This window comes from Adiantum capillus-veneris, chromosome 29 (genome assembly GCF_014529385.1).
Source record: "Adiantum capillus-veneris isolate H3 chromosome 29, ASM1452938v2, whole genome shotgun sequence".
Lineage (NCBI taxonomy): Eukaryota > Viridiplantae > Streptophyta > Polypodiopsida > Polypodiales > Pteridaceae > Adiantum > Adiantum capillus-veneris.
The window spans coordinates 121,957,350-121,968,151 of record NC_140959.1 but is presented as its reverse complement, the minus strand read 5'-3'; the positions used below and the strand labels follow the sequence as shown (position 1 = coordinate 121,968,151).

The 10,802-nt window shown below is 37.6% G+C and overlaps 1 pseudogene; it reads left to right on the top strand.

Annotated features, from left to right (window-relative positions):
- The first annotated feature begins 2,128 nt into the window (after positions 1 to 2,128).
- Positions 2,129 to 7,459, top strand: LOC147419871 (uncharacterized; annotated as a pseudogene).
- Positions 7,460 to 10,802: the final 3,343 nt, after the last annotated feature.

Here is a 10,802-nt window from a genome sequence, read left to right as displayed (position 1 = left end):
ACTTGGTGGCTCTCCTTTGTAGGGCGTAAGTAGGCTCACATCAAAATCATTGTGTATGAGCCAATGGTTGGGTAACTTGAGTTGATAAGCCATCTCATTGATTGGTTTCAAATTTTGAAAAGGACCATAGTATCTTTTTGCTAGTTTAGAATAATACTTTTGATGGCCCATAGGTTTTTTGCCCGTGGTTTGTCTCAATCGAGCCTTGGGAAACTTAAGTAAGACCTAGTCATTTTCTTTGAGCATTAAGACCCTTTTGTGCTTGTCAGCAACAACTTTTTACCTTTGTTGAGAGATGGGTATAGCTTCCTTAATCTTTTGGAAAGATTCTTGTAGGTCACAGCTATATTCATTGGCATCGAAGATCTTCCCATGTACTTTGAGTAGCAATGGACTTTTAGGTCTTTCCTCAATGATTTCAATAGGTGCTTTTCCCATAGAAGTATCGATAGTATTACTGTACTTATACTCTACAAGAGGTAAGTACTTTTCCCATTGTAAGCATTGATCTACTTCTGTAACATAAGTCTTTAGTAGATTGAGTATCGTAAGATTGGCTATGTCACTTTGGCCTATTAGGGCCAAAAACGATTCAAAAATGGCTGTGTAAGGAATTGGTTAACTTACTAATTAGCAGAGCCGTTTATGGTCAAAACGGCTCCAAATTTGGTCGTTTTGGTCATCTAAATCATATCTACGCAATCTAAAATGTATCTACCTCTAAATATTCAAGAAGATATCGTTTTCTTCACATTCCTTTGGTGCTCACCTCGAAATTTGTTCTCATTTACTTCACTTGGCGGAAAATAGTTTTTCCCACTTTTGGATCACTCAACCTCTTATTTCTCTCACCTTTCACAAGCTTTCTCTCTTCTTTTCTGATGCCCCTTGTTCTGCTACTACGTTATCTCCATTATTCTTTCTGTGTGTTCATTATTTACAATGAGGAATACATCTTCCATTAGTGATAACCGCAAGTTTCACTTGAACATTAAGCTAAGCCAGGAATATGCTACTACGCGGAGAGTGTCTATCAAAGACCAATTGCAACTCCAAATAAGGCAGAACAACTTCTCAACGAGGAAAAGAAACACATTGATATATGGACAGATGGGAGCTTGTATCCACTGGATCCTAGCACTAGAAGGTATCCATCTTTTCACACACCTCATGATTTGATGAGATTTGTCGGAGATGGGGTTGATGGATTACTGGGATATAGTTCTAGGGTATCTCATTTACACATTGATCATACACATTACATTCAATATCTCAAAACTATTCTGTCTTTAAATGCAACAAGAATTTTAGAACTTGAAAACCAAATAGCGTCTCTAAAACAAGAAAATCATCAACTTCAGACTTTAAAAGAAACTCCAATAGGATTAAGAGCACAAGTAAAACGAATGAGAGATGTAGTAAACTTAACAGAAGGTTCTGGACAAAGAAGAAAAGATTAAAGATTACTAGAGAACATGTGACTAGCCTTTTAGGATTTGATATGTCCAATGTTCAAGAAAGGGTGAGATTTTTGAATGAGGTAATGAACAAAAATGACATTTTGGAACTTTTAAAACTTCTTAAAAATCGAACTCAGAAAAAAATGGTATTTCAAAATTTACTGAAAGATATGGGTTTATTGGTCCAACCTTCTCAAATGCAAGAAGTTTGTGACACAGTGGGGGTGAGTAGAAGGGGTTACATGCCATCTCTAAAACCTGGTTTCATGTTTTAAAGTATTACAAGATTAAAGCTTTTGGGTTACCTAGGCCTCACAATGTTTGGAAAGTAAGGACTTCATTAAACGAAGAAATACCCGAACATTTTGGAGAGTACTATCATATAGAAGGAACGATGCCGTACAAAAAACAAAAAAAAAATCTTATTTTGAGTATATGTTTTTAATAACATTTGGATGAGTATAAAAAAAGTTCAATCTGCTATGGTGAGATACTATAACATGCAAGAAGTAGATTGTGAAGGAAAACTTATATTCGTTATAAAATTGGATGAAGCTCAAATTCAAAAATGTCAAAAAATGGAAAGAGTGTCCATATCCCTAATGAATAGAGCATTGGATTATAGCCAGGGTAAGCTTGATTCCCCATACCACAAAACTCAATCAGAAATGGAGCTTTGGTGGACTGGAGCAGCTCAAATACCAATAGAAAATCACGATACACTGAAATGGCTCTTTTTGCAAACTGATATCCCTTCTATTATACAGGACCAAAATACCGGTGAACAACTCCATGTAGATGGCATGGGCGACTTTATTGTAGAATAGCACTTGAGTGCCGGCCTAAAAGCATTGAAGTGCATGTTTGGTGTATGTGGAGGTGCCAATACCAAGTATTCATGTTTTTAATGCATGGCAAGCACTGGAACAAAAGGATGGCTTGCAAAACACGAGGTTGGAAAACCACCATCAAGAAATAGTGTGAACGTCATTGACTACCCATCGTCTTCTATGATTTGGGATCCAATTCTAGCAATAGATTTAAAAAATGTACATATATGTACAATGCATGCAAAGATTAGAATCTTGGACAAATTGCTTCGACTCCTTCTTGATTATGGACATTTTATTAAGCCAAGTAAACTTGCAGACGAGTGCATAGAAAAATGCGAGTCTTTGCTCTCTCGAGTGGGTTTTCATGGTGGTCAAGTGTGTTAGGCACACATTGCCATAACAAATAACCAATGCAGTAAACATACAATTCATATCAAACAGGAAGCAGGAAACTGCATACTTCAAACACCATACTGCAAAGAAAACAGGTACATAACATCATAGATAGAGGGAAAATAGTGTGCCATTCATCATCATTATTCAGTAATACAGCAGAAAGCACAGAACCAATGCAGGAGAGAGCCAACTGCATCAACAGGCATAGACATAACTGCTTCTCATCCTGAGAATTCACGAGACACACAACTAACTTCCCCAAAATATAAAATACCCATGTTCACTTATCCCTAAGGTTCAAAGATAAAGGTTTTAGTTATAGTTCAAAAATAATAGCCTGACTGCCCTGAAAGCCCTGATAAATCAGGCACTAACAAAGTGCATCTAAAAAAGATCCCACCCTTTCAAAAGGAACGGGTGATGTTTTTCAAGATGTTTTTTCAATGGGTGGAGCAAAAGCCAGAAGATTTTTGAGCAGCCATGACAACAAACAAGTTGACGCTATGTGGAACTACTGGAAGGATCTTTGTGTAATAACAACCAATGTCAAAAGTAGACCAGATGTAGCCAACAAACACATGGAAGTGTGGAAGAAGCTCAATAATTTTTTGAAAGTTTTGAGACAACAAGTTAGATCTACTACTTATGCAGATGACTTTAAAAAGATAATAAAGCTTTTAATAACTGTTGTCACAGATGCTTGGGGAGCAAAAGACATCACATATTACTTGGTGAATATTCAATTACTTTTTAAAGTCTGGATAGTATTTTACATTGCATCTTATGAGTTAAATTAACCTTTTTTCTTAATTTTTAGCATATTCTGAACGTGCTTGGACCATATTTTGCAAAACAAGGACCCCTTGCAACATGGAATACCTAGGGAATGGAAAAATCTCACTATCAAGCGAGGACTTCATTTTTCAGATGTAAGAGAAAGGGAGGGGGACAAAGAAGGAGCAATGCACTAAAGGAATTTTTCAATTGGTTCTATAGGAGGCAATTACAACGGATGAGATTAAACAACCATGCGGCTCAACCACAAATGGAGATTAATGCTTCACTTTGAAACTTTGTACCGAGTCTTTCTAAAGAGATCCAAATTCAAAAAAGATATTTTTACGCAAAATGTTGTCAATTTTATATCAGTTTTTGATTTTTTTGGTATCACTAGGCATGTCACCCCTATATCTCAAAAACTTTCTTCTTTTATAGCCCCCAAGAAGGTTAATATTTGTCTCCTCAGCCGCTGCTGCATAGCTAGAGTAGCAAAGAAAGTATCCTGCTCTTGAGGCATTGAATCTTACAGCATACTCAAATATTCTAAGTGTTGCAGCTCTCTCAAGTAGCATGATCTTGTTTGCATTGATTTGAAGGGTTGTGTACCCCATAAACCATGATAATATCTTCAGAATACTACATGTGAAAAGCACAGAAGGTGGCACTATCCAATGTAGGCATGTAGTGCATAAGAGAGGAGGCATCCCTTCTTGAAGTGTCCTCTATTGCTTTCCCTCTCGAGCCTTTAGCTCTCCCAAGAAATTGTCTTTGTCAAGGAGTTCAATCTACAAAACAAGAAATAATGAGTAACTCAAACAAGCTTGAAAAAAGAAAGATTTTAGGAAGGGAGATCAAGGTGTAACTAAATCTACCTTTTGCACCTCATCCTCTGCAATGACTTTTTTCTTGAAAGAGATTGCATAATCCATTCATCTCTCTTATGTCAGCATCCTTATCAACTTCCTTTAGCTTAAAGTCTCTGCCAAAAGATTGGATGTCTAGCTCAACAAGTCTCTTCTCAAAATCCTCATCTTTGAGAGTAGGTTTCTCCTCTTCCACTCTTTTCATACATAGAGCAAGTGCATTTGGAGCAGGAAGAAATGATTTATTGGATGTTTGAACATCAAGTGTCAAAAACTCCTCTTTTGACTCTTCTTCTGTGTCAATGAAATCTTTGGCCACCTCAGAAGCTTCAAAAATGGTGGCAATACAGTAGTCCTCCCTCATATTAAGTAGACATTGAATATGATGGAGAGGGATATACTCTTTTCCATTAATATAGAAGTAGGGAAGGTTTGGAACAGTAAGGGAGGCCTCAGAAACCTCTACCTCCTCTATGGGATCATCAATGACAGTACTAGCTCTAAATTGAGCCACATCAAAATTTGAACGTTCCTGATTTTCAACCACAGCATCAATTTTCTCCTCCTCTAGAATTTCACTTTTCTCAAGCTGCAAGACTGTGGAAACATTTTTATTTGTTCCCTCTTTGTCTGTATCTTTCACTTCATCACCTTTGCCTTGCATATCAACTTTAAGGAACAAAAAGAAAAGAAAGGCAACTTCTATTGGAACAAGGTTGCAAGGCTTTGAATGTCATTGACAAGAAATGGTAGGTGGACAGATAAATGAAGTCAACTTAGAAAATCTTCCAAACCCCCTTGCTACTTTGCCTTTCTCAATTGAGTTGGTAGTAAATTTAATTAAATGGCAGTAGGTCTTACCATCCAAAACCAAACACTTACCCTCAACTGCCTCTTCAAACTTTTTAAATTCTTTTGACAAAAAGTCCTTCAATTTGTCTAGCATCACTGCAAGATCAAACAAAGGATTGAATATTTCATATGCCTTGGTGTACACTTCCATGTCACCACCATCAATGACAGCAACGAAGAGCTTCTCACTTGGGCTCTCCTCTAAAATCTCTTCATGACCTTCACTCATGATTTGGTTGAAAGTTGGAAGGAAGCAAGACCAAAACAAAGCGATAAAGCCACGACCAAGATCCTGCTATATACTCCTATCGCTTCGTGTAGTGGCTTACGCTGTGGAAGCAAAACCCAAACGGAGCGATAGAGGCATGAGCCACACTCTACTGGCTACAGCTATCGCGTCGTGAAAGTGGTTAAGAAGGTGCCAATAAAACCCGAATGAAGCGATACGGCACTCAGGAAAACTTTGCAAGCATACCCCTCGCATCATGCAGGACAAGCGTGGATGGATAAGGAGAGAGCTCTAAAATAGAGGTAATGTGAGAGAACTAGAAGGCTTGAAAGCTTAAGATTCTCGCGTCGTGCGGAACAAACTAAAAGTAACACGCTGAAAAAATACAAGATCAAGCTTATATAAGGAGTCCAAAATTACCATTATAGACACGTGTCACACATGCGCACGTGCCACGTGGAAAAATTTCAACGGATACTGTACGGACGGTCGGATGTATAAAAAGCTCCTATCACGTGTTCATTTTTCATCTCTGTGTGTTCGCGTGTTCACGTTGTTTCACACCTAACATCCTCCTCCTCATGCCTCTTTAATCTTATGTTACATTTTCCTCATCGACCCACACGCTCTTTTGTGATATTCCATCTAACTCGAGCGACGCGATATCAAACGCTTGCAAATTTCAAGTACCTCGCTAAAAAACATCAAGAACCCTTACGATGAGATCGCCAGCACATCCAGGTTGTGACACAACCTCCTATTGCTTCTTGCAGGCTTACCATGCACTAGGGGTTACTTCCAGACTGTGGGGGGACGTCCTACCACGTCTTGCGGTATTTCTTCAGCCTCCCTCACGACGCGATAGCGTGCTCTTCCAAACTATGGGAGGACATCCTATCTCGTCCTTTGCGGTATTTCTTTAGCATTCCTTACGACGCGATAGGGGGTACTTCCACACTGTGGGAGGACGTCCTATCACGTTCTGCTGTATTTTTTGAGCCTTCCTCGCGACGCAATAGCATGCTCTTCCAGACTGTGGTAGGTGAGGCCTCTTATCACATTGTCCGCGGGCCTTGTGTTGACTAATTTTGTGGCATTGGACAACACTTTCCGACCATCAAATGGCAAGGATAAAGAAAACAGCAAGAAAAGTTTATCAAGCTCCAAAAGATTCAGAGAAAGATGATGATGGTGACCAGAAAGAATTAGTTGGGAAGAAAGAAGAGAAACCACCTACACAACCTCGTCAGAGGGCTACTGCTAGGAAGAGATTGAATTATCAAGTCAAATCTGGAGATAAGGAAAGCATAGAACTCTACTTGTCTTCTTATTCCAAAGCTACCCTTCGTGAGAGTTGTCAAAGAAATTTCAGATAGACTTGTGAGCATGATGAATATCAAAACCTTTGTTTCAGTAAGGTGGCAATCTCAAGCCTTGATGTGCCTTCGAGAGGCTGCTGAGGATTCCCTTATAGACTTTATGAATGATAGCTACATTGCAGCTGCATTTGCTCACAGGGTCACACTAATGAGCAAAGATTTTGTGCTTGTCTCAAGGTTGAGGTACAAGTTTGATAAGGCTCTTGAGCTTATTCCTAGTGAGGATCTTAGGGCCTTCCAAATTTTAAATATCCCCCCTTCCAGGTAGCAGAAGAATTCAGGGGTTGTCATTGAAGATGTTACACATCAGTATGAGACAAGAAAGACCCAAGATATCAAAGCAGGCACGAAGGTTGAGAGGGAGCAAGACATAATTTCAGAGGATGCTATCCTTACAGAGCAAGCATAAATTTTAAGAGCATCCAACTCTCTCCTTTATGAAAAAGTGACTGGCCAAATGGTTGTGGATGTCTCCATGTGTGGGGATAATGAGGTGTATTGTGACATAATCCCTCAAGACACAAGTATGCTTGTAAATCCCAACATTGAGCTTGGAGACACTGTGCTCTTTATCTGTCTCAGGTATGTGTTGCCCCTTTGCTAATTAGTGCATGTGCGCCTACAAGGGCCTGATTGGGGGATGTTTTTTCTTTTTCAGGTGTCTTAAGAGAGATCTTCCAGAGGATATAGCTATGAAAATTTCCATACTTGATCCTCTAGTGACATAGTGTCTATTTAACAAGCAAGGAAGACTTTCAAGTTATTTTGAAGATTTTGACATGCTGACCTACAATTACACAATATACCCATATGTTGAAGGGTAAATCTTAAATCCTAACAATTTATAATATTCTCTAGTATTCCTAGCTAATGGTTATTTTTTTGTAGAGGACATTGGAGTCTTATTATATACAATCTTTTGGATAAAGATATTATATTTATGAATTCATTGTCAAGTATCCATGGGAGAAGTAAATTGTAAGTATAAACTAAGATGTATGCTTGATGGCCCATTGTTTTTCTATTAGTAGCTTTTTCATTGATGTCTTCTTGTAGTGCTGCCAAACTTATCGTTCGTCACCTGAGTACCACAAATAATGATTACAATATATAAGGTTTCAAGTACTACAATCAAAAAGTTCCTTTACAAACAGACTCAACATCTTGTGGATGGAGGGTGTTTGCCAATGCATGGAGATATCTTGAGTCAAGGTGCAGGATGACTACACTCACTGTAAGTGTGTATTTCATGTGTCATTGATTTTTTTTTACCTCCTAACTATGTATATACTTATGTCCTTTATTTTCTTTTTCTATTTGTTGCAATTGCATGAATATCCAGAGTCTTGGGTCACGTGGATGAGAGAGAAGGTTGTTTCTATGGTTTTGGAAAGATCAATAAACCCAAATGATCTAGACTCTCCTATGCCACCAACTACATATGAAATAGAGTCTCCTTTGCCACCAAAGAAAGGTGGAGCCACCAAGAGTTTGGATGCAAAGAAAAGGGATCACAAGAAGAATTCTCTTAATTTTTCCCTTTCCTCTCTCTTATGCTATGATGTGTTTCTCTATATACTCCATGATTATGTCTACATCTCTTACACCTCTCTCACACTCTCTTACAGTGCTCGAAAAAAACCTACGTTTACTATAATCCCACCTACAAATTTTGAGATATACCTAGAAATTTTATATTTGAAGGTAAGAAAACCTACACAATTTTAAAAAAGTTAGTGTAATTTGGTGTAAAAACCTTCAAATTTAGTCAATTCACCTCTATTGCTTCTCATTTGTAGATTTGCAAAGTTTTTGGGAAAAAAAAATCCTGCTCTCTTACACTCTTTCCTTGTCAATTTGTCCTCGTGTGTGTGTGTGTGTGTGTGTGTGTGTGTGTGTGTGTTGGCATAGTCTAGGTGTGTAGAGTACTTGGTAATTGGAAGGGATGGTAAAAGGTTGACAAGCAGAGGTGCAAGCAAAATTGGAAATTGGAAGCAAGCAATCATTCTCCCCATCTCACCTTCCACCACACATGACTTTGCTTTCCTAGGTGAAAGTTCATATTGTACTTCACGATTTTATCTCTTGTTGAAATATACTATAATCTAAATAAGCCATTGCCACACTTGTTTCCAAAAAGTGTAATACTCTATTGTGACAAAGAAAAATTTACGTGCTGATGTCACTTTTTATTTTGCTCCAACAAAAGACCATGCTACTATTAAATTCCTCCCAATAGCATTATGGAAAGGGCCATGTTATTATTAAATCCATGTCAATATCAATAGCATTATATAGGCCATAGTGAACTTTCACATTTTTGGCTTTCTAAAAGAAACACTTGGTATTGTGTTGGGTTAGAGAGACTTTCATTGTTTTTAGTGCATGATAGAGACTTACCTTTCATTTCATATCCAGTTGGGTTAGGGAGACTTTCATTGTTTTTAGTGCATGATGGAGACTTACCTTTTATTGGGTTAGGGAGACTTTCATTGTTTTTAGTGTATGATGGAGACTTACCTTTCATTTCACATATGGCATGTTTTACTTTTCTAGCATTCTATTGTTTTAAAATACTAAAGTGAAACTTCACCTTGCTTAATTTTAGTAAATGTTACACACACACATATATGTTTTTTTTGCATTCCATTGTTTTAGAATGCTAAAGTGAAGCTTCACCTTGTATAATTCTAATAAATTCTATACACACACATATAGTAAATATTAACTAGATCTTTTTATTTCACCTTTCATTTCACAACTTCACATTTCACAACTTCACATGGCTTTACATTTCTTGTATTTTATAGCTTGATTCCAGTCAGTGTTAACGTTCGAGAAAGTATCTTTATTAAGCGCCGTTGATCAAGTTTCCTCCTCACAAAGAAGAAAACTGAAAATACTAGCAGAAATTTTGAGATTTGCAAAATTTTTGAACGACTTTCTCACATATTTCATGGTTTTCTTCCATTTACCATGGTTTGCAGCTAGCTAGTCTCGATTTTCAATCAGCTAAGACGAAGTTGAGGCAATCCTTTCCCAAACACTGATACCAATTTAATTCAACCTCACAATTTTATCACTTTCTTATTGTTTTTGAAAGCCATCGTGACCCTTTCACTTGTTTTTTTTTTCAAAACTCACAAGACAATCATCAAAAGGAGGAGCAGTTCTAAAGACAATCAAGTCACTTGTCAACAAAGTTGAGGACTTTATCTCAATGATTTTCGCAGTGGTGTAAAACCTACCTGATATAAGAAAAAGTATATAGAGGAAAAGATTTCCTTCAAACTCCATGCCTAGAAATTGGCCTCCTTGAAAGGTGTTGAAAAGATGGTTGTTCAACAAAATACAATTTACATTTGGGGGTAGTACTCGGCGAAAAAATATACTTTTTGGGCCTACAATTGTGAAAACACTGCATCCTCAGAGCAATTGTGGACCATTGGATAAAGTTTACTGAGTAGTGCCACATGGCAAGCTAATTATCAAAAACTTTTTTTAAAATAATTTCTTGTGGGAGGGATCATTAAGGAAACATTATCTTTTTTTTTAAATGCTCATTTAATAAAACATTCAAACCCTGGCATATCCTTCGCACAGGGACATCCAACATACAAAAAAGTGAGTTCAATGGGTTCAAAGTCCCCCATAGGGATTTGAGACCATTGACCCTAAATGTACCCTTAATCCATGTTATAATGTTTTTGGTAATGTGCTATATTTTTGTCAAGGACCTACCTTCTCTTCGACAAGCTGCTTTCTTTTACTTGACAAAAGCCATTTGCCAGTTTCAAGCACTTGTTTGGCATGCAGCACTCCGTTCTTTTTCAGGAAAAGTTGTTCATTCCTAGAAACCCATATGGCGTTCGGTAGGACTACACCTCTAACTATAGGGTGTTGACATTTATTCACCTCTCTCTAAAGAGGAGCATTGAGTATTGGATCACGAGCAATCTCTCTCATCCTCTTTCACCTTGTTTTTCCCTTAATTTTTTACAATGCTTTGA